Raw genomic sequence first — 27169 nt, 5'->3', positions numbered from 1 at the left:
TTTAGTTGGGAGACAATGCTGATTTTCTTCAAATTGCTGATGCTCTCTCTTGCACTTGTCCCTGCTTCCCTCATCCTTTGGTATCCCTGTCTTTCAGGTTGAGTTCCATGTTCCTCAATTGCATTTCTTTGGTTTCCCTGCTTCTATTGGACTCTAAAAGCACATACTCATTGAAACTAGCAAATTGAATAGCCCCAGGCAGCTCTTTCTGGGTAGCAATAGCTCCCCATATCCCATTATAGTATTCCCATTGCTTTTATAAAAATAATCCAGTATGGTAGTTGTTACCCAAGTCTACTCTGGAAGTCATTTAAAGAAAAGGACCCCCTTCATTCTTATGGTTTTCAGGGACTATAGGCTTATCTGAGCTTTTGAATACTTCATAGTTATCAAACTGCAACTTATTTTTGTTATTTTAAACCTCAAGAAGAACAGATGTCAAGGCTAACAGAATCCACTGGAAATTGATATCTCTTGTCCAATCCCAAAGCATATGCAAAGAGAGGGATGACAGATATACTAATTCAGGAGGCAGTATGAAAATTATCCCTTATAAAAACACAATATAAGGGTTTTTAACCCCTTATTTGAGAAAGTGGCATTTTAGGACATTTTGCCTCATCCCTCATATCATGTCAGCTGCAGTTATGTGTCTATATGTATTCTCATAAATACAAGATTTTTTAAAGAACTTTTTTGAAACATCACAGAAGAGATTACAGAACTAATAAACATAATTTGAAAAGTTCTAAAGATCTATCTCTTGATTCAAATGTTAAACTTTTATTTTTGGTTTGCCTGTGACTATAGACAAACTGATACTCAGTTTTCTCAAGTATAAAATAGGAATAATAAGACATCTATTATGGGACTCACAGGCTTGTTGTACAGCTCATTTGAGTTAATGTATGTATGTCAAGTCCTTTGTGAAATCAATGAGGTGTATATGCCAATTATTACTATTATTATTTTCCCTGAGCCCCTTTCTTGCTTGGAGCAAATTGCACAATTGTACAATTTATATCAATTTTATTTTTTTCCAGTGCAACCAGAGCTAAGGGGGAAAGAAATTTGGATAGCTACAGTTCTGGCAGGGTGAAACTTCCAAGGGAATGTCAATTATGTGGCCCCATGACCTCATTAATTTGTACTTTTAATAGATTTAAATTTGAATTTAATTTAAGTTTTTATAGGATATCTATTGTTAGTAAAAATTAATCTGAAGGATACTTAACAGTACATTATGGGCAACAATTCATCTGAGAATAGTTATTTAAATATTTATTTTAAAATTAGATGAGCATTTCTAATAAAATAATGTCATAGAATGCATATTTATATTTTAAAAAGCTTAAAAACAAAGTGAAAGAAATAAAAATATCACCATATGAATTTATTTATCTTAGTTATTTCCTTTACTTAATTTCTTGTGTATATGTATGAATGATTCTGGGTGTTCTTCCTAAGACACATATAATATGTATGTACTCACATATACATATATGTGTAATATGTATATATATATATGTATATATTTTAATCATTTTAGGTATTTCATATTATTAAATAGTATTAGTCAAATACAATAAAATAAAAAAGAATTGCTTCTAGGATATATCTATTTTGATTGTTTCTGCCCAGACCTATTATTTCATTAAAGTCTAAACTACTGTACAGATTATGTGAATGAGATGAGTACAGATGTAAGAGAGGTTGTGGAGGGAAGAGGAACAGGATTAAGGAGTCTGGGTGGGGGCAAGGGAATGAATGAATGAATAAAATATTTAACAGTTGCTTAGGATGTGGAAAGTTTGGCCTAAGCTTTGGGGATGATATAAATAGAGAAAAAGGAGATGCTTGCAAGTCATATGGAAAAGCCCCACGGTCCTAGGGTGCAGTGGCAAAGCAAATGGCAATGCCACTTATATAATGTTATTTCCACTGATAAAATTTAATTTTATGATGTGCTATTTGATAATGTTAAAGTTTTGGTGGCAAGAATTTTCTTTTCTAAGTCTTTAATAGCTGAAGCATCTGCAGGATTAATTATAATCAGTGTATCTCTACAGAAGTTGTTTCCCAGAATGATGGCCAAGGACAGAGAACTGAAAACATTGTTATTCCCAAGACTCCTGAGTACAGGGTCCTGGGCTGTCTTGATCTGGGGTCTAGGGAAATAGTGGTCAAGGTGGGTTTGGTGGTGGTCATCTGACTTGCCTGGAGTATGTTACTTCCCCTCTTCCTCCTGTAGGTCGACTTTCTGTTTATCTAGGATGCCTTACTTCTGGTGCAAGTGGAAAATGGTTGGCAGTTTGTGTGAATTGCTGGCCCCTTCTCCATAGTAATAGCTTCCCCAGATAATGACTGTGAGAGCTAGGCTCAAAGCAAAACCAGTGATCCTGCAGGTACTTCCATTTTTGTTTACTTACACTTAGGGTTTGTGGGGTGTCAAAGAAGACTAGCACCTCTGCTGTGAGGCCTTGATGAACTCTTTTCAGGGTTGGCCATCCACCTTTGGTGTCCACCTGGCATTCAACTCTTACCTGTTACTCCGTGAAGCGGTAGTGTGTGTAGTGACCATAAAACGCTAAATTGTCTTGGAAAATGGGCTAAGCCAGGTTGAAGTTACAGATGGGTAAGCCTCAAAACTGTCATTGAGTTAGGAGTGTGTCTACCACAAGCATGTGAAGACTTTCCCTGAAGGAATGAGCAGATAAGAATATTTTGTTCCAATGTCCATGAAGGCAGCTGAAACAGGTGCTGTGGAACACTTAGGGCTTGGTCAGACATCAAAGACTCGAAAATCATTCGCTGCATCTGGAGCCATTGCCAATCATCTTGACTTTTGTCTTGCCACTGGAGTTCAATGACTGTGGAAGAGAGTGAGGCTGACTACTTTTGTACTTGGTGCAACTCTACTTCACTTAAATCCAATTCAAGTGCCAGTCAAGTCATTGCCTCATGATGTTATTAATCCCTTTCCAAAACAAAAGACAAACAACAACTTCCATTTCCAGTACTCCTGTGCCTATCTGCCTCTTGGAGGTAGTTTACCACCAATTGTTACTCCTGGTCATGAGGAAGTTGGGCCCCATCTCTACAATGATTTCTCCCTCAATGAGACCTGTGCGGAATGGGCTCAAAGTAAGTCTGATGGTTTGGAGGGCACTGTTCCCACAGATCTTGGACTTAGAGTCATTGCCTTTGTCAATCAGGATCTGAGGGGAAATGGTGGTCAAGGTTGTGTTGGCGACTTGACTCACATGGTAGATGCTACCTCCTCTAGGAAGATGTTAGACTATAGAATGACTCCAGCTTTTTGGACCTATGTGACTGAAAAGAAATTCTGTTGACAAAAAATAGGGAAGTTCAATGGAAAGGATGGGTTTTGCAGTAAATATAATGGTTTGTTTTTCAGAGGATACAGTGCAATGGAGGGGGCAGAGAAAGACATGGACAGTGGAGGAGTAGGGTGGGCATAGATAGGGATGCAATGGGAGAGGATTTTTTTTTGTCAGCAGATATTGACCCTTAAACATGGGAATAAGGGAATTCTGCAGGAGTTCATAATTTTCTTGGAAAATGACCAGTTTTTTGTCCATGTATCTCTTAGAGACTGGTAATGTTTGAGAATGAAGCTAGGGTAGACCCTTAGGACCGCTGATTCATCAAAGGGGAGGATTTATTATAGTTTTAAGACCTTAGTGGAGGAACATGTCTATCCCTAACAGCTAAGATGAACTTATACTCCATAACTTTCTTGAAGCATCATCCCAGGATGGCAGGAGCTTTTTGTGAGGCACAAGTAAGGCACACTTAGGAGATATCCTACCTGTAGAGTAAAGATCCAACTCCTGAACTCTGAGTCCCCAGATGAAAATGTTTCCTGAAGGTCCTAATCTGAGATAGATTAGTATCCCCTAATAGACAGAATAGGTCATCTCCTTTTCCTGCTTCTTAGAGGCTGAATTAGGTCAGAGGTGACTGACAGCCCATTTCAGAGCAAGCCTTCTGGATTCTCAAAGGCCTAGGGATTGAAGCCAGAACAAGTCTTCCTATTTTATGCTTCACTTGATATTAATAAAGGAAGGGACCACCTAACAGAGTTATTACTATTGTTTCTTCTTTTGAGTAATTGTGCATGGTTTTGATATATTCATGAGAGATGCCTTGCTGTAAAGGAAACTATGAAGTGGTATCCTGTTCTGATGAACCACATTTTTATAGTCAATGAACAGTATGTGCAGTGTTATTTTAAAGTTACTAAGTTACTTTTGTGTGACTTTAAAGTTGAGGTTTGCTATTAAATGCCCCTACATCCTCATCAATTGCATCAGGAATTGACACATAAGTTGTAGTTATATTTCATATATATAATACATATTATATATATATATATCATTCATGATAATCTTTTAAAAAGTTTATTGCAAATGTTTATCTTGAGTCTTGCAATACAAGATGATCAAGGATTCCATTAAATGATGCCTCTTGTAGTTTTGAGACATAATATTACAAACTCCATCAACTCTTTTATTTACATCTCCACAGAAAACCTGTGATTTGTCTTCCTATTGAACTTCACCTTCCTTTTGTCTTCTTGTTTTATCTGTAGTGAGAATGTCAAAGTTGATAAGATTTAGCTCCTCCAAAGGTATCTCACTGAACGAGGTACATTTAGAATACCAATGCCTACATTGTTGTTTATAGAATATCTGAAAAAAAATGTGTGATTAGCACCCTTAGCCCCATTTCCTACAACTCTCTCTCACTGTCTTTGTCTATAGAAATGGAAGGGGGAGGGTCACAGAGGGATGTGGTCCAGTTGGAATTTTCCTTTGTTTTGGAGTTTTCCATATCCAAATAATTACATGTTAAGCATCAAGAAAACTAATCCTCATCATATTTAGCTAAACATCCTCAGAAGTGGTGTATTTGTTTACTGGGACCATAAGTAAAGCCTTTCTAGATTGGCAGATCCTGTACTCTACTGGCACAGCCCTAGAGAATCCAAAGATGCTTTTATTTCATGATGGGAAATAAAAGAAATACATTGTTGAGGTCCTTTTTTTTTTGTTTTGTTTTGTTGTTTGAACCAGAGCATAAAATTTCATTGCCGTAAGGAACTCCTGTTGAGGAAACAAGTCTCTCTTTCAATGCAGATTAACTACTGCTATATGAGTATAAGAAAGTTGTGTGGGGCACTAAGAGATTAAATTACTTGCTGAAGGTCACACAGACCATGTGTATCATAGCAGATTTTGACCCCATGTCTTTCTGACTAATACTGGCTCTTGTTGTCCTGAATCCAACTTTACCTGTCTTCTTGAGTTGCCATGTTTTCCTGATACACTGGACCTGGAGTATGCAGGAAGCCCTGAATGTGTCAAGGTTGAAGTACTTCCTTTCCAACATATCCCCTTCCCAAACTGACATCATTTGTTGTTTTTCTCCCAAGTTGGACTCCCTGTGTGTCCTTGGGAGTTTACAGGCACCAGTCAGTGTGCACTAGACTGAGAAACAGCTTGTACAGCTGGGACCCTTGTAGATAAACAGCCCATCCCATCTACATGGTCTAATGGTTCTCAATGGAAAGGAATATAGCCTTTGACATTCCTGTCTTCTCTCCTTCAGGAAGGGTTTAGTCTTTTCCTCATCCCTACAGCTGTTTTCTTTCTCCCTTACAAATCCTATTTAGGAGAACATTTCAGTTTCTACTCCTTTATTGGACTTTCATAAGCATTCAAACTTCTGTATAGATTGTGAACTCTTTCCATTTATATAGGGTTCTATGTGTGTGCTAATTTCTCTTGTAATAAACCTACTTTTCATATATGTTTATGAAGTTGACTTAGCCTCTATTTTCTTTCTTTTTTGGGGGGGAGGCAAGGCAGTTGGGGTTAAGTGACTCACTCGAGGTCACGCAGTAGTAAGTGTCAAGTTACTGAGGCAGATTTGAACTCAGGTCCTCTTGTCTCCACTTCTCTATTTACTGCGCCTCCTTGCTTCCCCTGCCTCTTTATTTTCATTATAGTTTGAAATACATTGGAAGGAAACAATTATTTTGGAAATAGGAAATTCTAGTCATCTACCTTTAAATATACTTGAATGAATAGATTATAAAATGTTTATTATGCACTTATTATGTGTCAGGAACTTTGTTAAGTGATGTGGTATAGGCTTTCACTACCTAATGTTTGTATTACTGTCATAACTGATTGCTTTGTTTTTCCACTCTCTAGCCCACCTTCCACTTAACTATAAAAATGATCTTTTGAGGGGACCAAGATCAAATAGAAAACTGTCTTTTAGGCTTCCAAAGACTTTAAAACTTGACCCTTTTGTTTCTTTCCAGGACTTTGCTTCCCTCCTTGTATTCTCTGTTCCAGTGACACTGGTCCTTCAAGACATGCTATTTCCTGACTCCAGGAATTTTCACTGCCTGTCTCTCATGGCTTAAAATCCCTTTATCCTCATATTCACCTCCTAGCTTCCTTAAAGTCTCAGGGAAAGTTTCATTCTGCAAGAAGTCTTCCCCTTTCCTCCTCGATGTCACTGACATTATCTCCCATTTATCCTTTGTATATCTTGTTTGTACATATTTGTTTCCATGTTGTTCCAGTATTAGATTATGAGTCCTTGAAAGCATAAATTGTCTTTGTTTTTGCTTTTCTGTGTATGCCTGCCACTTTGTATAATGTCTGACACAGTAGATGCTTATTAATAATTTGATTTGGGGATATCTAAATACAAGAAATCAAGACAGTCTTTGCCTTGAGAAATTTAGCTTCTAATGGGGAAATAAAATACATGTGGCATCATAGAAAGAATGGGGGTATACATGTGATAGCATGGTCAAAAATGTTGGGACATGATATGGAGGTCTGACTCCAGGAAAGGTAAAGTGAAAGCTATCTATTACAACCTCTAAATACATTGTCATATAAAATTTCTGAAAGTGAGTTCTCAACGTGATGTTTGCTATAGTATGTTGATTGAGGGGGTTGATCGTCTCTACAGATCCTGGTCCTGATTCTCTTTCACGTTGCTTCATGGTGCTACTTTGGCCTATCCCCTAAATTTCACTGAGATTGTCCTCAGGTCCACTTTCATGTTTTAATAAGCATGTGCTCAAGTTGGGGATGCTACAGAATTAAGAGAGGTTGAAAGTAAAAATGTTCAGAGACTTTCTTTCTTTCCTTATCTTTTTTATGACCAGCACCATCACAGAGCCTAGCCCATAGTAGGTACTTAATAAGTGAGATTGAATGAATGAAGGAAAGAAAATAGGAAGGCCTCTTGAGGAAAGAGAGAAAAGAATATGAACAACGAAAAATAATAAATATTGAATGAATGTGTAAGTGGAAATAAGGAAGTGAAAAAATCTAACTAAAATAGTGTAAAGAGAGATATCAAGAAGAAAAAAAATCCAGAAAATAAGGGTGACAGGAAGGATATGAAAAAGTAGGGGGCAACTAATGAACTATCCCGGACTATTTGAAAGTGAATAATCTTTTTTTGTATTTTAAAATTTCTAAATATTTCTTTATCCTAATTAAGCTGGTAAGACCCAGGATAAATCCTAGCATTTCTAGTCACTTATATCATTACCGATTATTAGTGGTGGTTAGCTGGAATTACTTAAAATTATATCTTCATTTTATTATCTGAGGAGAGCTAGAGAATGCTAAATTATTCTCAGATCTGCTCCCATTGGTTTAGCTCTAATCAATAATCAGTTTCCTCCAAATAGTAGCTAACTGGTAGAGTGACAAGAGAGTCACATTCAATTTAAAAAGTTTATGTGCCAACAAATACAGCATAGGAAAAAATGAGAAGGGAAAATGAACTTTCCAGCTGCTGAATGGCCTGCTCTCTCATTTATCTTAAGTTTCTTGAGAGCTCTTATATCTACCCTCATTTCATTATTAATTTCCAACTTTATCTACTGTCAACTTTAAAAATATTTAATATTTTATTTGCCCTAATACATGCGAAAACAATTTTTGCCTTTAAAATTATGAGTTTCACTTTTTTTTCTGCCTCCCTACCCCCTTCATTGAGAAGTCAAGCAATTTGATATAGGTCATGCATGCAGTCATGAAAAAGAGGTTTCCATACTAGTCATATTGTGAAAGGAAACACAGAACAAAAAAAAACACCTCAAGAAAAATAAAATAAAAACAAGTATCCTTTGATCTTCAATCAGACTCCATTAGTTCTTTCTCTGGGGGTGGAAAGCATTTTTCTTCATAAGTCCTTCAGAATTGCTGAGAATAGCTAAGGTCATTCATAGTTGATAATTATACCATATTGTTGTTACTATGTACAATGTTCACTTGGCTCTTCTCATTTTACTAAGTATCAGTTCGTGCAAGTCTTACCAGGTTTTTTCTGAGAGCATCTTGCTTGTCATTTCTTATAGTATAATGGTAGTGCTTAGTCAAAGGGTGTGTATGGTTTTATAACCCTTTGCACATAGTTTTGAATTGCTCTACAGAACAGCTAGATAAACTAACAACTCCACCATTAGTGAACTAATTTTCGTACTTCCCCTCTAACATTTGTCATTTTTCTTTTCTGTCATATTAGCCATTCTGATAAGTGTGAGGTGGTTCCTCAGAATTATTTAAATTTGAATTTCTCTAATCAATAGTGATTTTGAGCATTTTTCATGTAGTTATAAATAGCTTTGATGACTGTCTGAAAACTGCCTGTTAATATCTTTTGACCATTTATCTATTACAGAATGTTCTTTTTAAAAAGGCAGTTCTCTATATATCTGAGAAATGAAACCTTCACAAGAGAAAATTGTCATGAAAATTTTTCACAGTTATGATTACTAACTGTATTTCCCTCCAATCTATTTTCCATATTTATTCTCCTCTCTCTCCTTTTACTTTGTCCATTCTCAAAAGTGTTTTTTTTTATTTATTACCACGTACCCTAACCCACCCTCCCTTACATCAGAGGCACCTTCTTTTGTCCCCTTCTTCTTCTGCTTTCCTATAGGGTAAGATAATTTTCTATACCTGATTATGTATGTTATTCCCTCTTTGAGCCAATTCTGATGAGAGTAAGGTATAAGTATTCTTCCCCACTTCCATTCATTATGAAAGCTTTTCCATGCCTTTTTTATGGGAGATAATTTACCCCATTCTATCTCTCCCTTTTCCCTTCTTCCAAGATACTCCTTCTCACTCTTCTTACTTTTTTTTGGTAGATATTATTCTATCATATTCCACTCACACCCATACCCTTTGTCTACATACACTCCTAACAGCCCTAATAATGAAATAATTCTTAGGAGTTACAACTATTGTCTTCCCATGTAGGAATATAAACAGTTTAACCTTATTGACTCTTTATGGTTTCTCTTTCCTCTGTATCTTTTTATGCTTCTCTTGAGTCTTGTTTTGGACAATCTGATTTTCTATTCAGCTCTGATCTTTTGATCAAGAATGGTTGAAAGTTTTGTATTTCATTGAATATCCATTTCTTCCCCTGAAGGAAAATACTCAGGTTTGCTGAGTAGGTAATTCTTTGTTGTAATATTTTTCCTTTGCACTCTGGAATATTATATTCTAAGACCTCTGATTTTTTAACATAGAAACTGCTAAATCTTGGCTTATTCTGACTGTGGCTCCACAATAGTTGAATTATTTCATTTGTCTGCTTACAATATTTTTCTCCTTTACCTAGCCCTAGAATTTGGCTATAATATTCCTTGGAGTTTACATTTTGAGAACTCTTTCAGGAGGTGATTGGTGGATTCTTTCAGTTTCTATTTTACCCTCTGGTTCTAGGATATCAGGGCAATTTTCCTTAATAATATCTTGAAAGAAGATGTCTATGCTGGTTTTTTTCTTTGTTTTTTTGCTCCTGGCTTTCAGGCAGTGCAATAAATTTTTTCAGTCCAGTAATTTTAAATGATCTCTCCTGGATCCATTTACCAGGTAAGTTGTTTGCTTCTATGGGATATTTCACATTTTCTTCTATTTTTTCATTCTTTGGATTTTGTTTTATTGTTTCTTCATCTCTCACGGAAACATTAGCTTCCACTTGCAAAATTCTAATTTTTAAGTAATTATTATCTTCATTGAACTTTTGTACTTCCTTTTCTGTTTGGCCAATTATATTTTTTAAGGACTTCTTTTCTACAGTGAACTTTTGTACATCTTTTTTTCTATTCAGCCAGAGTTTTTTAAGGCATTTTTTTTTCTTCATGGAATGTTTATGCTATTAAAAACTCCTATTTGTCTTATTTTGCTTGTTAAGGTATTGTTCTCTTCCGTATTTTTTGTGCCTCTTTTACCAAGCTGTTAACTTTTTTAATAATCCATTTGTATCAGTCTTATTTCTTTCCCCAATTTTCGCTTCTTATTTGGTTTTTAAAATTCTTTTTGAGCTCTTTCATAGTTGGATCACCAATTCACATTTTATTTTGAGGCTTTGTGTGTAGCAGTTTTGATGTTTTTTCTTCTTACGAGTTTGTGTTTTGATCTCTTCCTTCACCATGGTAACTTCCTATGGTAGGATTTTTTCTTTTTTGGCTAATTTTCCAGTCAGACTTTTAACTCTATGCTAAAATGGGGCTCTGCTTCTGGAGTGGAGGGGGCACTCTTTGTCACAAGCTTCAGGGTTTTTTGTGCAGCTGTTTCAAAGATAATTCTAGGAACCTGTAAGTTTTTGGTTGTTCCATTATGATCTAGGGAGAGATGTGTTCACTACACTCCTGTTCTGGTCTGTGAGCAACCACAAGCATTCTTTTCTACCCTTAAACTTTACCAGGGTCCCAAATACCCTCTGCCCACAAGTTCTGATGTGTTAGTGCTAGCGTTAACTTGGGGACTGAAAGCTAGTATGAGCAACTGAGTATGGGCAATGCAATAAAGTCCTGCACCCAATGCCAGCAGTGGCAGCCATTTAATCTCCTTCTGGCCAGTTGTCCAATCCCATTATTGGACCCTCTTCCCCTCCATAGGCTGAGAGCTCTGGAAGCATTCACTGCTGCTGCAGATTCAGTTGATACAGGGCCTGTGGTACCTGTATTGGTATAATCTGTGTTTCACTCTCACCCTGATGTGATTGTCCTTCCCTGCCAATCTTCTAAGTTTTCTTGGGCTGGAAAATTGTTTTACCCCATCCTTTTGTGGGTTCTCTTTATCCAGAATTTGTTTTGAGGTATTGAAGTTTGTTTGGAGGGGAATTCAGGTGAGTCCTTTCCTTTTTTCTGCTTCACTCCCCTGTCTTAACTTTTCAACTTGATTTTTTTTAACCACTCCAAATTCTCTTGCTGTTAATTATTTTCTGAGGAACTTGTAAACTTTATTTTACTTTCTTCAGTAGGGTTTTTTGATTTATTTTCTGATGTACAATGTCATCCCCTCTCCTGTTACAATCTTTCCTGATCTCCTTATTGATGGCTTTTTTTCTTTGAGTTTCCCTGCTGATTTTTCTGCTCAGGAGCTCACCTTTCCCCATAGCTTTTTTATTGGCCTTCTTGCTCTCTGCATTATCTTCCTTTTGACCAGGTAGTTTTGTAACAATATTATCTGGCTGCTCCCCACCAAAACAGAATCTGGTTTCCCCCACTTCCTTTTACTGGTCTTCTTATTCTCTGCTTTTTGCTTTATCTGTCTTCTCAAGTGGTAGCGATATATCAAGCATCTACATTTTATTTTCCATTCCTGCCAATTGCCAGGGAAGCCAGCCTAGCTGAAGAAGTGAGGGGTGACTAGGGAAGCATGTGCTAGGGTAGTTAAACTATTACCACAACCACCTCCCCTCAAACCCTGATGCAGACACGCAGCATTCTTAACACAAAATCCTTGAGAATCGAGTTCCCTCTAGGTCAGTAATCCTATTCCAAGCCTGGGCTCAGTGGCCATCATGGAGGGGAGAAATTTTTGTGGTCTTCTTTCCCACTGCTGATACCAATTATTGACAAGCTGCCACTAATAGGCAGGTAATCCCAGGATTACTGGGAAGGGACACAATCCAAAAAACCAACAGTTCTGCTTCTGTCTCGTTATCTTGCAGCCATAATTCTAGAAAGCAACAAATATGTAGATGCAGCCTGGAAACTGCTTCTGTGTCATAGCCACTAAAAACCCAAACATAAAAGTCCTTGTCACCACATTTCTAGCCACTGTCAAATGGTTCAGCAATCAGAAACAGATTTATTTTTTGGTATTTTAGTGGAAATTCCATTAAAAACGATCCATTACCATCTACATTGCTCTTGCATTGTCTTACCACATGCTTAGGAACATTCCAAAGGTACAGTACAAGGTTGGATGGAGTTTATGACAAGACAGTAAAGCAAGTCAGTTTTATTGAGGAGAGATCCTAGCTGTGTGACCCTGGGCAAGTCATTTAACCCATTTTGCTTCAATTTCCCATAAAATTAGCTGGAGAAGGGAATGACAAACCTCTCCAGTATCTTTGCCAAGAAAACACCAAATGGGTTTACAAAGAGTTGGACATAACTGAAAAACTACTGGAATGAATTGAGCTCACAAAACAAAGGGCAGTCAAAGAGACTATAGAGAACAGATCTGCTCAGTCCCAGCATCAGGTACCATTTCCCAAACCAGTAAAGTCTGGTGGTTTTATTGGGTTCTTATTTGGATTTATCAGAAACAGGCATTAGGGGAGGGGAAAAAGGAATATGGACCTGGGGGGATTGATGCATATTCATACTAGTTTGGAAAGGAAAACTCTTAGGGAATTGGAGGTTAGTTGATAACCGAACTCCCTTCTGGGCTCTGGGCCATCACTGGTGGCCTTATGCAGCATAACTCAACTTCCCTGTCAGAATTTTTCAGCTTTTTAGGACCTCTTTGCTTAGTGGGTAGCAGAAGCTATTATATTTCTTACAAACCACAAGTACTAGGGAGGCTTTATATCTTATTTGCAACCTCTTCTCTATATGCAGAGATGATCCTCTGCCCTACTGGATTTTCTGCTTTCATGCAGTTGTTTTGTCTCTTGGGGGGCTTAGGTAAACTCCAAAAGAATGTTAGGGTAGTTGGCATGGGCATGCTAGTTTTGAAGTCTTTATTGATATTTCAGATCAGAAGGCTTTAAATAGTTGTGTTTCTCACCATATTCTATTCTTGCTGCAATTTTTAATAACAATATTTCCAGAGCATTGTTTGATTATTTAGGTGGATGGTCCTAGCAGTTATGCTGAGGCCTGGGTATTCCATCATCTTCTGTCACGTGACCTAACAAATCTGAGTTGTGTGTTATTAATAGATATTTTCTATCAAGTGCACAAATAGACAATAAATGTCTAAGGCTGGAAGGAAGGAAGAAAGAATTATAGATTGATTCATTGTTTTGTTCAAGCCTTGGGCCCTTAGTCATGGTGGCCCAGAGCAGAAATTTACTAAAGGCTAAATTTTCTAAGGTCTACTTTTGGTGAAATCATATATAAACTGGTTATCAAAAGGGAGGCCTCAGATTTGAAAAACTATTCCTGTCTGATACAGTATACAAGGGGTGAGAGATGTGGGGAGCTATACCTTTATATTCTTATTGAGTAGTTTTTGTTGTATTAATAAAGGTGTTTGTTTTGATACTTGCTTAATTGATTAAATCTCTCTAGATAGTGAATTTCATTTGGTGTCAGTATGTACCTGTTCTAAGACATCTGATGCACTCAGTAACATTTGGCAAGATTGACAATGGATTCAGTTGCCTTCTAGGATAAGTAATGGCAATTATGAAAGAAGGAAGGGTGTTACACTACCATTTCTAGGAGGGCTGGTATTGGTTCCAATTATTTGTGGCTCAGGAATTCTGGACCCTGCATAATGGATTCTACCAGTGAGATAGATTTTATGCTTCTTAGGATCCTTTACAAATATTTTCTTTTAAAAATGAGAAAAAATAATAAGCAAAACCAATAAACACTTAAAAAATCTGATTTTATATACATGGTGGGCCATTTACCTATAGGCCCATAGTACAAGTGAACAAGGCCAGAGGGTCTTCTCATATTTCATTTTAAGAACAAAGCTTGTGCTTTATAATTTAGTAACATGCTGCTTAATTATTTAATGGTGGTTGCTTTTTTCCTTTCTATTTATATTGTTTTAATCTTCATATATATCAGTTTCCTTGTTCTCCCTACTTCAGTTTGCACACATTCATAGGTATATTTTCATTTATTTAATTTATTAGCAGTTCCTTGCTAATGCAAAAATGTTACTATAAATATTTTCACGTATACTAACATCTTTCTTATTTTCAAAGAAGTCCCAGAAGGTGCTCTATAAATGTTTTTTTTCATTGTTGTTCAGTTGGTTAGTTGTATCTAACTCTTTGTGACCCCATAGACCATATTGTACCAGACCTTTCTTTCCTCCATCATTTCTTGAGTTCTAGTTTTTCTAATTTGCATTTTTATGCCAATATACATTTATCATGCTATAAAAACAAGAACAACTTATTGTTTGTGGATTTTTTGGAGTAATTGTTAAATAAGAACTCATCTTAGGTCTAAAAGTATACCTTTCAGCCATTCAGAACAGTTAATTCAATTAATTTTGATTAAGATGCTTTCTCTATGTTTAACATTTAGTATACAAAAATGAAAAAGACATTTCTTGCCTTCAATGAGCAGTCTAATATTTCTGTAATATTTTAGATTTTTGGGAAAATGTACAGATTATTTTCAATTTGACTAGTTCTTACATTTACCCTGTGAGATAGAGAGCAGCTTAAAACAATAGTTATTTTTGAGATTAAAAAAAAACAAAGCAAAGAATAATTAATTGATCTTAAGGTTACATAGTGTGCAAAACTGGAATTGGAGTTCAGATATTGTGACTTAAAGTCCAGTAGTCTTTGCACCATGTCTTACTGTCTTTCTCATATGCTATGTAAAACTGTTGAGGCAGGCTATTTCTCTATCATTGCAAGATTTTAAACTGTGCTATAAAGCAGTGTTCATTAAAATGTTTTGGTCATGGTTAAAAAAAGAAATATTCTGTGGAAGCACAGAGTAGGTACATAATATACAAAAAGAAGAAAACAAAGACAGTTATTGTGTGTCCTTTGCTTTTGAAGAGTACTGATGACATCACAGGTGATGACTTGTGTGTGAAATGGATTGAGGTGAGACAGAGGTGTACAAAGTCATCAGACTTACTTTCTCTCTTCATGACACATTGAAGTCCCATTCAAACTCATTGAAGAACAAAAGTCAAGACCACTGGCAATGGCTCAGGATCCAGTGGATGACCTCGGCCTCTTTGCCTGACCAAGCTCTAATTGTTCCACTGCACCTGTATCAGCCATCTTCATGTTGGAACAAATTGTTCTCATCTGCTCATTCCTTGAGGGAAAGTTTCCACATGCTTGGGGCAGACATCCCCCTAACTTACTGACAGGTTTGATGTCCATAGGTTACCCTTGATCTGGTTTAGCCTAAATGCTGAGATGGGTTATTGGGGGAATGGTGGTAGTCACTGTTCATACTACAGCTCTTAGAGACAGAGAGGAGAGTTGGGTGAATCAGGTGGACACCAAAGGTGGATAAATATCTCTGAAAAGGGCTTTATAAACCCTTACAGAAGAGGTACTAATCCTCCTGAACACATCATGTTCCCGAAACAAAGACAATAGCATAGTGTTTAATCAGCCTACTGAACCCATTTGTTCTGGCAAGGAGTCACGTTTGAAAAAAAAAATTCTCTGAAAACTGGGCAGCAGTCTGGCAAAATTTAGACAGGTGCAGACTATTATTAGCCTAATTTTACAGGTGAGGAAATGAAGGCAGATGATATAAAATTGTTCAGGTTCATATGGCTATTATCTGAGGCAGGATTTATACTCAGGTCTTCTTGAATTCGTGTCGACCCCTCCATCCACTGGGCAACTTAGATTGGAAATTAGAGATCTTTCTCATTAGTTCTTGATAGTCTTTTGGTTGACTTGGGGGGGTGCAGGGTCTGAAAAAAAAAGGTTTCCATTTATTTGGTATCTTCACATCCATAAGGATTGATCAACATTCTTAAAATTGTTTCAACTCTATCACAAAACTCCTTTGTATGTATTTGGTCTAGACTGCCTAATTTTTTATTTAATGAATTTCATCTTTCTTAAGAAGAGAATTCAGGATTACCTTGGTAGAGTTCAAATATAGCAGTGCTATTATCCTTGTTAGTGAAGAAAAGTATTTTAAAAATCCCTTTACATCATTTCCATTTTCAATGGTTTATTGTCCTTCCATTTTTATTCTCAAAGTATTCATTGTGGCTCAAAGATGATATATTGCTGATAAAATAAATAAGAGAACATCTCCCCAAATCATTTAATTCTAAAGGAATTTTACTTCCTGAAAGTGATAAAAATCTAAGGAAAAAGTTAATTTTTTTCAGAAAATGAAAAACAGCAAATTTGTTTTGAAATGAGATTAAATTTCACAAATTATGTGGCTATCAAAAGTACTTTGCATGCTAACCAGTTTCAAATTTGCATAAGCAAATTTATTTCAATTAGCAATGCAAATGGTAATTATATCAAGTCAAAACAAAATTTTATTGAGAGCACATATAATTATAGAAAACATTGATGAATCTATGTAGTTATTTTTTTGGTGAAAATGAATAAACTATTAGGAAAAAATAATTTCTATTTGATAAGGTTTTTCAAAGTTTAAGTTTATCCCAGATCCATTATCAGTTATTTTAATTACATCTAAGATAAGTACTTCCCAGGTTTCAGAGTATAGAAATGTCCTCTTATTTAAAAAAAAAAGTACACTTCTATGGATAATTCATTCAATGGGTAGAGGGTGAGAAGCCCACAAATTAAAATATATCAGAAAATCTAGAGACCAGGTTAGGAAGTATCAGTCTCAGCAACTGAAACTAGCAATCATATATTTTCTTTGAATGTGATTATCAAGCCAAATTTTTTTTTTCCCAGAAGTAACCCATCTTTACAAATTTTACTTATTTATTTTTCAGATACTAGTTCATTTAAAAAAATGTATGCTGTTCCTCCAGCTACAACCCTTACCCCCAAATTCCCTTAATACATATATGTACGGTCCAGCAAAATAAAGATCCACATTAACTATGCCTGAAATATGTTTGTTTGTTTTTGTGTTTTAAAGTTATCGCTTCCCTATTAGGAGGTTTGTTAGGCAGATGTTAATTAGAAATAGAATATTCAGTGGTATTAGGAGATATACATATAAGAAATGATAAAATAGACATATTGTCTGAAGACAGAATTGGAACATCGGTTTGAGAAAAAGAAAAAAAATACTCAAATAGAAAGCTATCAGAAATGAAATGCCATATTAATACAATTAATTGTAGTCCTTTTGCTTTTTGACTCCATATGCAATGCCTCTACCTCCACTACAATGGGTGAGCATATGAAATTTTGGCTGACTTGATAGAAAGTTCATGAAATTGATGAACCTAGTTGAACTAAAACTTTTCATTCCCATGATTATTAGTCCTTTGCTAATGTGTTTTTACTCAATTCTATTTTTTATGTTCTTGTTTGACATTTTTGGCAGCCTTGTTAATTAAGGAAAAGTTATCATCTGATTAATGTAGTGTGAGCTGCTCTTAGAGCAGCATAAATAATACAGTGATTAATTGCTATATCAAAACCAGTTGACTCTTCCCATACTTCATAGAAGAATATTTCAGATTGAAGCTGTTGTCCTCTCCTTCACAGTCATATGGATTCAGAAAAAAGTTGCCATCCTTAACCTTTACTCCTTGAACATTCTTATTTCTTTTGGTAGAGAAGAAAATGCTTGGTATAATTATTATACAAAACCAAAGGATTTTGCTGAATTTAGGTAGCCTGAGACTTTAACTTTATACACCAACTGGTGAATTAACAAATTGAAATTTAATATTTCCAATTAAAAGATTCAGCTTAGTCACAAGAATCACATTTAACTCCAAGCATTTAAATATCTCTTCTATTATAGTATATTTTAATTATAATTATTAACTTTTGACTGTGTCTAGCAACTAGCAACTTCAGAGTCCTTTCTTGCTTATAATAGGAATCAGAGATTTTATGTTTTTATGTAACTAGTACTTTAAAGTGTTTTATTTCTCCCTTTCGCCCCTTATTTCTCTAGTTTATAAGAATGCTGTCAAAACAAAACAATTCAGATTATTAAATCAGCCACAGATCATCTTAGAGAATTTTCCCCCTCAATTCTTCAAGTAATCATATTATTATTTAGGTTTGGAGTTGTTTTACTCAAACCAAGCAAAACAATGTATTTCAATATTTGTGTTTGTATATCATTGTTCATTAGGGACTAATTGCAAGCTGATGTTATTCATCCTCAATGTCTGATCTGAACCAAAAAAGGACTACAGTTTTTCCCTTCAAAATGAATGGTGAATGTAAAAAAATAAAGAAAAAAGAGCTTTGATTTAATTTTTAAAAATGCTAAATCATTCAAGGGAGGTAAGAGGGCTACTGTTTTCTGTTGGAATACATCTAGAAAATTCAGTTTTGAGTGAAACACTTCAGTGTAGATGTTGCCTTACAGTTTATGAGTTACTTAAAAGGATTTTTACACATATGTTTCCAGAGGTGAACATCTAGCATTTGAAGTTGTTTGAATAATATGACATTTTTAGAAAATGTAGAAGAAAGTGGAGATATCTAACTTGGAAAAGAGGAGAATAAAGTTTGAGGAACTAGGGGGCAACAAAGAAAGAAAGGAGGAAGCAAGATTGCTATCTTAATCAATTTGAACATTTGTAATAATACTGATGTTTTAGACTTTATTTAATATTGCTTCACAGGACAAACTTAAGACCACCAGTCTGTCTTCATGGAGGCAGATTTTAGTTCTTTGTAAGCACCAGGATTAGTCTAGATTATAGGATAGTCACAGGAGAATTGATTGTAGAATCAGAGGAACTGGAACTCTGACATTAATTATATGTGCAACCTGGAGTTTAGCATTTATCCATGTCAAAACTTCCTCACCTGTATAATGATGAGGTTGACCTGGGTTCTCTGATGTGCTTTCTGGCTGTTATAGAAGACATGAAGGTATTCCTGCATTAGATGAAAGTGTGAGCTGCACTCTCCTTAATGCCATCTATAACTTTGTGATTTTCTGATTGGAGTCACTCTTTTCTAATTGGTCACAGTCACCATTATATCTAGGTCTGACTTCAGCTGCACTTCACTATCCTATAACCTCTATACAAGCAACCATGCTGCCCAGACCATACTAGGCCCCAAGTGATTTAAAAATTTATCCCTACAACTCCTACCCTTGGTTGCCACTGTCCTGATTAGCAATTGCTCCCTTCCTTTAGTATAACTTGGCTTAACTTCAGCCATGAGTTCCTTCATCTTCAAATATTTCCTTGCCAGCTGACAGATTCCAGTATATGTGTCCTTCATGGTTTTCCCCATAACCCCTTTCCATATTTGGAACCAGAATCAGATAAATTTTGTCATTGCTGCTGGAAACAGTGTGTGAATATACTCCTTTATGGCTATGTTCACTGATTCTGTTCCTTTGTAAGCCTAAATATTCTTGCCATCATTTTCATATGTGTGGTGTAACTCATTTATTTCCATTCATTCCATGTAGTTCTATCTTTTGGCGACAAGCAATAGCAGCTTAATCCCTTCTTCATGTTATTCTTTTAGTACATGAAGAGTTATCATGTGATCTTGAGCCTTAAATGTCATCAATTTGAGTCCCTTTACCATTCTTGTTGCCCTTCTCTGAATATTCTGCAGTTTAACCATATACTATTAAACCTATGGCACTTAGAGCTTAACACAACACTCCAGAGGAGGTCCAGTGAGGGTAGCTCTGCATGGTAGTAGAACTTCCTTATTTGGAAGATATGCCTCTCAGTACAGCCCAAGATAGCATTGGCTTTTGGGCGACTGCCACATAACACCATTGAACCATGTCAAGCTTGTTGACCACTCAAACATATAGAAAATTAACACAAATTTCCTATAAGTCATCTTATATTTATGAAGATAATTCCTTAAAACTAAGTATAAAGCATTATCTCTATATCTATTGAATTTTATCTTACTGCTGAGTTTTGTAACCTATCAAGAATATTCTAACCCTGTGCATGGTCTTCCTTAGTACCAATTATACCTTCTAGCTTCAGATCATCTGAAAAGTTTATAACACTGTCTTTATTGCCTTTATGGAAATATTGATAAAAATGTATAAGACTTTTGAGGCATTAATCTAAAGATGTTGCAAGATAATGCTGAACCATTATTACCCATTTGTGAGCCTAGTCATTCAAAGAGTTATAAACCTGGATAATTGTACTATAAGAAAGCAAATGTATCTCTATCTTTTCCATGAGAATAACATGATATAATTTATCAAATATTTTTCTAAAATTTAGCAAACTGTGGCTACAGCATTCTCCTGATATACCAGTTTATTAACCCTGTCAAAAAAAAAAAGGGATACAACGTTGTTTGGCATGACCATTTCTTGACGAAGGCATGATGATTTTTTTGTGATCAATGCTTTTTTCTAGATGTTCATTAATCATTTCATTAATCATGTATAAAACTTTACTGAGATTCAAAGTTAAGCTTCTTTGCAATTAAGGCTCTTCCACATTTTTTTAAATTTTTAAATTTAATTTGTTTGTTTCCTTTTAGTTTACAGGATTCAATTCCACAATTCCTTGAGTTTCACATTTTGTCTCCCTCTCCCCTCCCCCCCATGGCGGCATACAGTCCAGTATAGGATCTGTAAATACTTTCACATTATACATTCACATTTTTTTCTAAGGTGTTTTATTCCCTAGTATTTTTGTGTCTCTTTTAGTAAGTTGCTAATTCCCCTTTCATAGTTTTCTTGCATTGCTTTCATTTCTCTCCCCAGTTTTCCCCCTACTGCTCTGACTTGATTATTAAAATCATTTTTTACTCTTTCTTTGACTCTTCCCAGACTTCCTTTTTGGATTGTTCCTAATTTATTTTTTTTCTTTGATGATTTTCTTGTCCATGTTTTCTTGTTACCTTCTTCTGAGTTTGGGTCTTGATATTTCCTGTCACTGCCACATCTTTTTATGGTCAGGTACTTTTTTATTGTTTGGTTATATCTCCAGCCTATTTCTTGACCTTGGACTTTATACAAAAGTTGAGATCTACTGACATTGGTAAGGAGAGAACTTTTTTGCAAGCTTCAGGTTTTATCATTCTACCATTTACTCAGTTCTGGGGGCATTTTTAGCTTCTGGTGCTTCCAGGATGGTGTGTGATTCAGGGAGTATGGTCACTATTCTCCAGATCTGTGCTCTGTTTTTTACCCAGCCAGGGACCCTACTCCCTTGGGACCACAAATGCTTCTCTCTGCCCTAGGACTGAGACTTAGAACTGGGTATGTACAATGGAATTGCAAAACAGTGCCTGATCCTTCCTTTAGTGCTTCCATAGGGATACCTTGCAGTCTATTTCTTGACATCTCTGGGCTGTAGCTCCTGAACCAGCTGTTGCTGCTTCTGTAGCTTCTTCCAAGGCCCATAACTGGTATTGCCACCCTGTGCATTCAGCTCCCACCCTAGTGTCATAGACTTCTCCTTCTGACCTCCTAAGTTGTCTTGGACTGTCAAAACCCTTTGTGGGCTATAATACCACTCTGATTCATTCAGTCAGAACCATGAATTCTGATTAATTTTGAAGTATTATTTCAAAATGGTTTGGAGGCAAATATTGGGAGAACTAAGCTGTAGTGCTTCCTCTACTCCACATTCTGGTCTCTGCTCCCAGGTGATGAGTCTAGGGTAGTTGAATTGATTATGATGGGAATGAGGGAGGGATTGGAGGGACAGAAATTGGGGGAGTTCAGAACATTTGTAATGATAAGGGCAATAGGATGGGAGTTTATCATTGATGAATGAGCTAGGGTAAGTTATAATAATCCTAAAGGCTGCTGTTTTAGAGTGGAGAATTCCATGGGCATAAGGCAGCAGAACATATTTAGTAATCTGGAAGGAGAGGGGTGAAGTACTCATATGGAAACAGGCTCAGCTGAGGTTCCTAGGGAAGCTGGACTTTTTTGCAAGTCACAGAAGGGTCTAGGACAGACTGTAATGGAATGACTGGATCAGGAAAGCTAGCATGCCAGAAAGCACCATTGCTTCCTTGGTAGGTATTTTGCTCCTCACCCAACAGGCTCAGACAACTACAGACAGGTTTCTTCCTTTCTTTTCCCATTTGTCACATTATTTTCACTAATGACAAACAAGACAAAATGCACGCTTCCTGTAACACACACACTGTGTGTTACAGGAATATCTTAAACCCAATTCTTCCTGATTTCAAGGCAGGCTCTCTATTTTGCCTCCTGCCTCTCATCACTTTTGTAATTAAACTAGTTCAGCTGCTAAATTGAATATAAGAATTATCTTTTTGGAGTACAAAAATCAAAAAACAACAGCAAGAGCAAGTCTTCATTTAGAACTTCCTATAACTTAAAATCATAGGGTTGTATACTGAGGTACCCTAATGAGAAAGTAGGAGTTTGGGAGGAGAATGGCGGAGTCAAGGAAATGAACTCATTAAGGAAAAAATAGTGTCCTGGAGATTGATAAATAACAGTTATCAATCTTTATTGAGTGATAAATGTGGATTGAATGAACTTCATAAGAGGAGAGGGCCTCATGTAGGGGTAGTTCCTATGAACTTCTGTAGCAACAAGCACCCCAGCATACCCATGGTGGCTGCCAACACGGGTTCTTAGATCTGCTTTTATAAAGGGAAGCAACTCAAAATGGGTTAGCAATCTTGCTTTAATCAAACATATGTCATTTACCTGGTTCAGGGGAAAAAGGTCAGCACCCCAAACTTCAGAGAATACATACAAGTTACAAGCAGAAGTTACAAGAAGACAGAGAAACATTTCAGCAGACAGGCTTTTCACTGTCTGACCATTATATCCATACCTAGTCACAGTCACCAGAAAGGGAAGCATCAACATCTGGATTTTCTTTTTTCTTTTTCTTTTGGTCTTTATTAATTTGTTTGTTTGCTTTGAGTTTACAAGATTCAATTCTCCAGTTCTTTGAGTTTCAAATTTTCTTCCCCTCCCTCCAATACTCACCCCTCCTCCCCCCATAGTGGCATACGATCAGGTATAGGATCTGCAGATACTTTAACATTAGACATTGGTCAGGTTATAAAGAAGGATTTTATCAAATGGAATGAACAATGGGAAAGAGGAAACAAAACCAGACAAGAAAAAGAAAGTGAGCAGGTAATTTGCTTTAATCTGCATTCAAACTCTGTTCTTTCTAGTTCTTTCTCTGAATGTAGACATCTCTCTCCATGATGAGTCTTTTGGAGTTTACTTATATCCCTGCATTTCTGAGAAGAGTCTGGTCTATCGAAGTTGGTCATCACACATATGTTGTATCTGTAATTGTGTACAAATTTTTGCCTGGTTCTGCTCTTCTCACTCAGCATCAGTTTGTATAAGCCTCTCAAGGTAAATATGAAGTCCATCTGCTCTTTGTTTATGGAGAAAGAGTATTCCATTACCTTCATATACCATAACTTGTTTAGCCATTCCCCAATTGATGGGCATCCCCTTGATTTTCAGTTGTTTGCCACCACAAAAAGAGCTGCTATAAATATTTTTGTACATATGGATCTTCCTCCCGCTTCTATGATCTCTTTGGGATACAACCCTAGAAGTGGTATAGCTGGGTCAAAGGATATGAAATTACTTATAGCCCTTTGGGCATAGTTCCAGATTGCTCTCCAGAATGGTTGGATCAGTTCATAACTCCACCAGCAATGTATTAGTGTTCCAGTGTTTCCATGTCCTCTCCAGTATTTATCATTTTCCTGTTTTGTCATCTTAGCCAATCTGACTGGTGAAATATGGTACCTCAAAGTTGTTTTGATTTGCATTTCTCTAGTGATTTAGAGAATTTTTCATATCTTTATAGATATATTTAATTTCATCTTCTGAGAACTGCCTGTTCATATCCTTTGACCATATATCAATTGGGGAATGACTTGTATTCTTATAGATTTGACTCTATTCTCTATATAATTTAGAAATGAGGCCTTTATCAGAGACATTGGTTATAAAAATTCTTTCCCAATTCGCAACTTCCCTCTTAATCTTGGTTACATTGGCTTTGTTTGTACAGAAGCTTTTCAATTTCATGTAAATCAAAGTTATCCTTTTGCATTTTATAATGCTCTCTAATTATTTTTGGTAATTAAGTTTTCCCTCTCCATAACTCTGACAGGTAAACTATTCCTTGATTTCCCAGATTGCTTACAGTATCAGCTTTTATACCTAGGTCATGCACCCATTTAGACTTAATTTTGGTATATGGTATTAGATAATGGTCTATGCCCAGTTTCTGCCATACTATATTCCAGTTTTCCCAGCAATTTTCATGAAATAGTGAGATCTTATCCCCAAAACTGGGGTCTTTGGGTTTATCAAAGAGTAGATTATTATATTCATTGACTGCTGAGTCTCATGTACCCAATCTATTCCATTGATCCACTATTCTATTCTTGCGCCAGTACCAAATAGTTTTGATGGCTGCTGCTTTATAATACACATTAAAATCTAGTATAACTAGGCCACCTTCCCTAACATTTCTTTTCATTAATTCCCTTGATATTCTGGACCTTTTGTTCTTCCAAATGAATTTTGTTACTATTCTTTCTAGTTCTATAAAGTAATTTTTTTTAATAAATTGATTGTTATGGCACTAAATATGTAATTTAATTTAGGTAAAATTGTCATTTTTATTATATTAGCTTGACCCAGCCATGAGCAATTGATGTTTTTCCAATTAGTGAGATCTGACTTTATTTGTGTGAAAAGTGTTTTGTAGTTGTGTTCATATAGGTCCTGGGTTTGTTTTGGCAGGTAGATTGCCAAATATTTTATAATGTCTACAGTAACTTTAAATGGGATTTCTCTTTCTATCTCTTGCTGTTTGATTTCATTAGAAATATACAGGAATGCTGAGGATTTATGCAGGTTTATTTTATATCCTGCAAACTTGCCAAATTTATTTTTTGTCTCAAGTAGTTTTTTACTTGATTCAGTTATGATTACTCTCTGTCTCTTTCCCTCCATCCTATTCCCTTCACTGTTTATGCTTTTATTTTTCTCCCCTTCTCCCTTCCCCTCCTTAAGTGTTTTCCTTTTGACCACTGCCTCCCTCAGTATTCTGTTCTTATCAATCCTCCTCCCTTTTCCTCCCCTTCCCCCTTACTTCTTCCTCCCCCCACTTTCTTAGCCCTTCCCCCTCCTAATATATGTAGGATATGATAGATTTTTATACTTTTTTTTAATGCTTCATTAACTTCTGATTTACATCATTCATTTCCGCCAGATTTTGAGTTACAAATTTTCTCCCCATTTTCCCCCTACCCACCACCCCAAAATAGCAACCCACAGGATATCCTCCCCTCCAATCTGCTCTCCCTCATATTTTCTTCCATACCCCTTTCGACTTTTCCAGTGGATCTCTATGCTCCAGTGCCTGTATATCTTAGTTCTCAATTACATGTAAAATAGTATTAATAATAGTATATATATATATATATATATATATGTATATATATAAGTATTTGATTTTGAAACTTTGAATTCCAGATTCATTCCCTTCCTCCCTTGTCTTCCACCCTTACTGGCAAGATTAGCAGTTCAGTATATGTTGTACATGTGTGGTTAATGCAAAAACAATAACATAGTAGATATATTGTAAAAGACTGACTATATTTCCCTCCCTGCTATCCTACCTCCCACTTATTCTATTCTCTACTTTGATCCTGTCCCTTTTCAAAAGTAGGTGCTCCCACCTTCCCTCCCCCCCAGCTTGCCCTCCCTTCCATCATGCCCCTTCTCATCCCCTTCCCCCCTCCTACTCTCCTGGAGGGTGAGATACCCTATTTAGTGTGTATTTCATTCCTTCCTCAAGCCAAATTCAATGTGAATAAGGTTGACCCATTCCCTTTTGCCTTTCTATTCTTCCCCTCCATCTTCTCCTCTTCTATATGATATAGTTTACCCCATTCTGTCTCTCCCCATCTCCTCTCATTTTATTCATCTCTCACCTCTTAATTTCACCTTTTAAATATCATCCCTTCCTGTTAAATTGGTCCTGTGCCCTCTATCAATGTATACCTGTAAACATATATATACACACATTCACATATGTATTCATATGACCATATACCCTCATATATAGACACATACACACACACACACACACACACACACACACATATATATATCTTTCTATTCCCTTCTACTACTGAGAAAATTTTCAGAAGTTACAATTATGGAATGTTAATAGTTCAATGTAAAGTAATAAAAAAAATAGAAGGCAATGTGAAATATCTCATTGTAAAAACCACTGACTTGGAAAATAGACCCAGGAGAGATAATTTAAAAATTATTGGACTACCTGAAAGCCATGATCAAAATAAGAACCTAGAAATCATCCTTCAAGAAATTCTCAAGGAAAAATTCCCTGATGTTTTAGAACCAGAGGGAAAAATAGAGGTTGAAAGAATCTACCTATCACCTCTTGAAAAAGATGCCAAAAAGAAAACTCCTAGGAATATTATAGCCAGGTTCCATAATTCCCAGACCAAGGAGAAAATATTACAAGCAGTCAAGAAGAAACAATTTTAATATTGTGAAAACAAAATCAAACAACACAGGATTTGGCAGCTTCTACACTGAGGGATAGAAGGGTTTTAAATGTGATATTCCAGAGGTCAAATGAGCCAGGATTAAAACCAAGAATCACCTACTCAGCAAAACTGAGTATCATGTTTCAGGGGAAAATATGGTCATTCAGTGAAATAGAGAACTCTTAAGCATTCTTTTTTTTTTTTTAATTTAAATGCTTTATTAACTGCTGATTTACATCTTTTGAGTTACAAATTTTCTCCCCGTTTTTCCCCCACCCATCCCCCCAAAACATCAGTCCCACAGGATATCCCCACCTCCAATCTGCTCTCTCCCATATTTTCTTCCATACCCGTTTCAACTTTTCCAGTGGATCTCTATGCCTCAGTGCCTGTATATCTTTTTCTTAATTACATGTAAGATGGTATTAATAATAGTATACACACACACACACACACACACACACACACA

The sequence above is a fragment of the Petaurus breviceps genome, unplaced genomic scaffold (assembly GCF_028583685.1).
Source record: "Petaurus breviceps papuanus isolate PSGF00001 unplaced genomic scaffold, PetGlider_PUasm1.0 126, whole genome shotgun sequence".
Taxonomy (NCBI): domain Eukaryota; kingdom Metazoa; phylum Chordata; class Mammalia; order Diprotodontia; family Petauridae; genus Petaurus; species Petaurus breviceps.
Note: the sequence above shows the minus strand (reverse complement) of the source record.